Consider the following 4,154-nt stretch of genomic DNA (forward strand, 5'->3'; position numbering starts at 1 on the left):
AGGCGGCGGCTGCAGGGAAGGAGGGAGCCCAGCCCGGCCAGAGGCTATCCCGTATGGCGGATTCCTTTCCGCGCACGGGGGTTGTCGATACTGCCCGAAGGGCTCTCGGTTAATCCCGGTTTCGAAAGAGCCTCAATACTCAGTTCGGAAACGTGGGGAGTCAAGGCGAGAGAGTTGCCGCGGTTTTATAGTGTTGAAACGACTGGGGGTGATGACTAGTTAGCCGAAGCCATCTGTTGCAAGGGCCAAGCTTATGCTACGTTTAGGGATCGCACATCGCTTCACAGGTGCGACTGCTGGCGCAGGTGCGTGTATCTTCTGCAGCTTGGCGCCCGGGGATCCTGTGGCTCACCTCTTGTGTTGTGGGCAGCTGTGTCCTCCTCTGCATTCCGGGGTCCTCTATGACGTCATGACGATTTCTGGGCCTCTTCTTGGTCTGGAGCTGTTGCATTGCCCCTTCACTGGAAGCACCGCCTAAGTTGTTTGTAGAGAGTGCAAAGCCCTTACCCCAACCCCAGAAATGTTGGAGTATGGCTAAGACTGTTCTGGCACATGTTCAGCAGCACACTTTGTTGATGATTGCACATCTTGGACTGAGACTGTGATTGGAATTTGAGTCTAAGCTGTCACATTAAACCATAAATAAAATAATACAGTTTGACTACTTGTTGCACAACTGGAAGAGCCCTTACTCTAGGAGCAAGGAGGAGAATTCTCTCATGACATCCACAATCACCATGTCCACACACATGGAGCAGGGGGTGGTGGGTTTTCCATAATGGGCTCATGAGAAGATGTTCCACCTGGGCTTGTTTGCCATGAAGTTGTAAGAATGCTGTCACATTCTCTGATCCAATTCCCACAGCATGAAGAGAGTGAGAAGAAGAAGAGAAAAGATTGGATTTATACCCTGCCCTTCACTACCCAAAGGAGTCTCAGAGCAGCTTACAAACTCCTTCCCCTCCCCACAACAGACACCCTGTGAGGTAGATGGGGCTGAGAGAGCTCTGACAGAAACTGCTCTTTTTCAAGAACAGCTGTGCCAGAACTATGGTTTGCCCAAGGTCATCCAGCAGGGGCAAGTGGAGGAGTGGGGAATCAAACCCGGTTCTCTCAGATTAGAGTCCACACACTTAACCACTACACCAAACTGAGGGGAAGTACAGTAGGACCAGTGCAGGAAGATAGACAGAGGCAGACAGACAGAAATTCTGAAAGCATCTATTTGGAAAACAATGGTTCAACAATGTCTGGGAAATACTTGTTACACAAAAACAAAGACAGCAGGGGTTTACCTGCAGTAACCTGGAATGCCTTTTACACTCAAACAGTCTATACAAGTACAGAATTCTTCACCATCTATTGAGATGCAGATGCTGGCATTTAATGGTTTGGCATGCTATATGTAAATAGGCTCGTATGGAACTGAAAGCTGTAATTTTAGCAATCTGCTGAGTATGAGCTGTACTCAGGAGGACTGCTTCACACATTGTATATTCAAAGTGTGAATGCTGTAAAGTTGTTAACATCATCTATTCCACCATGTGCACATGCAGTAATGACTTGTATACATGCAATAACTGTATACCTGGTGTACACTACAAGTTCTAAAGGAACTTTAAAAAGGAAAAAAAACATGTACATGTATTAGAAAGCTACAATTGCCATGCCTTGCTGGCACATATTCCTGGCACATTATATGGGAGCAAACATATTCATGTAGCTATTTCAGTTGTGACAGTAACTCTAAAAACATAACATGAGAAGCATGTCTTGTGTGCATGTAGCTTCAATTTTGTTCACCCTCAATGTTATGTAATTAATTTTTTTCTTAATTTTGTATGCTGCAATGATACATTTCATTTAATGTTGTTAAAAGCTAGTGTACACACGCACATACGCACCTGCCAGATATTGTTCCCCACATTTCTGGTTGTACACTAAGATGCTAGGAGTGCAGGACACACCTGTTTAGATATGCCCTCAGCCCAAGGTATATCCAGCAGCAGAGGAGTCAACTTGTTCATTTCAGCATAGTAGAGGACCTTTGCTGGTCAAGGCAGGGAGATCTGAAGGTAATAATGCCATTTATCCTGCTGCCCATTGAAACGGAAAGGACAGATCTGCAAATACAAGCTATTCCATAGCCAATGTAAAGGTCTAGCTGAGTTGGTAATACTTAGTCTAACAGTGCGGTTTGGTGCAGTTACTCCAGTGTAAATCCATTGAAGTCAATGGGCTTAGACTGGGGTAACTTTGGATAGGATTGCACTGTCAGTCTGGTTTGTGTGCCTGGCAATGCAATCCTAAACAGTTACATCCTTCTTAAGCCCATTGACACCATTAGACTTTGAAGGGTGTAATAGTTAATACTATGGTGTTCTCTATGTATGGATTACATATTACAATGCCGCTGGATAATGAAGAAAGCTGACAGGAAGAAAATTGATTCATTTGAAATGTGGTGTTGGAGGAGACAAAAAGACAAATTACTGGGTTCCAGATCAAATCAGGCCTGAATTCTCCCTTGAAGCCAAAATGACTAAACTGAAGCTATCATACTTTGGTCTCAACATGAGAAGACAAGAGTCACTGGCAAAGACAATAATGCTAGAAAAGGCCAGGGGTCATTTCCTGCAGGAGCACAGAGGAGCGGAGCTCCGGCAGTAAAGAGCCCAGGGGGTAGGCACATGCAACAAGCCCCACTCCCTGCTCCCAGCAGCCCTCAGTCAGAGCAAGAAGCAGCCAGGTAAGTTGCAGAGGCCCACCCCGGTCCAAAACAGTCCAGTGGCACCTTTAAGACCAAGTTTTATTCAGGTACAAGCTCTCCCTCCTCTGCAAGGACAGATCTGCATGTTCCCCCCCCCCAATAGCTAGCAATCCAAAACAGTCCAGTGGAGCCTGAGCAGTGAGTGTTGCCTTCTGACACACTTCCGGTGATGTCAGGGGGTGTGGCATATGCAAATAAGTTGTGCTAATGATGTATGCTAATGAGCTCCTGCACCTCTTTTTCTACGAAATGACCCCTGGGAAGACCCAAAGTGGGATGCATTGACTCAATAAAGGAAGACACGGCCTTCAATTTGCAAGACCTGAGCAAGGCTGTTAATGATTGTATGTTTTGGAGGTGATTAATTCGTAGGGTTGCTATAAGTCAGAAGTGACGTGACAACACTTAGCACACACACAACATTGCTCAGGATAACATTGGTATTTTCTGAAAATGAGAAGTGTGTAATTTCCTCCCCTTTTTATCTCATTTTAGATTACAAATGCATTTGTATGCCTAGATGAATAGAAAATATACTACAATTCTGTACATGTTTATTTGGATGTACGGGTAAGTAAGGACAAGTGAGTTTACTTCTGAGTATACATGAATAGATTCTGGCTGACAGTGGTACTAACTATAACAACACACTATCTTGTGCAGCAAAACAGAATTAGCAAACTGTAACTCTTGCTCCATGTTGAAGGCATAATAGATAGGCTAGATTCTAGTTTTTTAACAATTCTGGTTTTAAAAACTACTGATATTATTGAGAATACAGATGAGCTACTTTTCATGGTGGTTATATCCTAGCGATATAACAGTAACAATAATACTGAACAATGAGATTTGGTGACTGAACAAGATCAGTTTTTCCCCAGCTCAAATTACACAGGTTTATTTAGCTGGATGACTCCACTTGATATTGATGGAAACAAACACAGCTAAATTTCATTCATTTTTTTTGTTACATAGAAAGTTACAACTCACAGTATAAACAGCCCCGTTTTAATATTCTAAAAGTATGATTACAGCATGGGATTATGTTGGCCAAACAATGTTAATTCATATTTCAGCATAATAGAGTGTGTTGTAGAACTATTACAATAGCAACAAAGGATATCCAGTAAGTCTGCAGAGCTCCTATTACATGTCATTATTTTATCATAAGATGCAAGATCACATTTGCAAAGCAATTGTAATCACAAATCTGCAGCTTTCCAGTGGTTCAAGGGTCCATGCAAATGTAAGAACACCTTACTTAATTAAGACTGAAATATATTATTCTGAAACACTGTCCAGGCAAAAATTTAATTAAAAATTATTTTATTATAATGCCTCTGGAATGTGAGTGCACCATCAGAGCACAAGGGTGTGGGGCTGT

The sequence above is a fragment of the Gekko japonicus genome, unplaced genomic scaffold (genome assembly GCF_001447785.1).
Source record: "Gekko japonicus isolate JY-2015 unplaced genomic scaffold, Gekko_japonicus_V1.1 scaffold115, whole genome shotgun sequence".
NCBI classification, from domain to species: Eukaryota; Metazoa; Chordata; class Lepidosauria; order Squamata; family Gekkonidae; genus Gekko; species Gekko japonicus.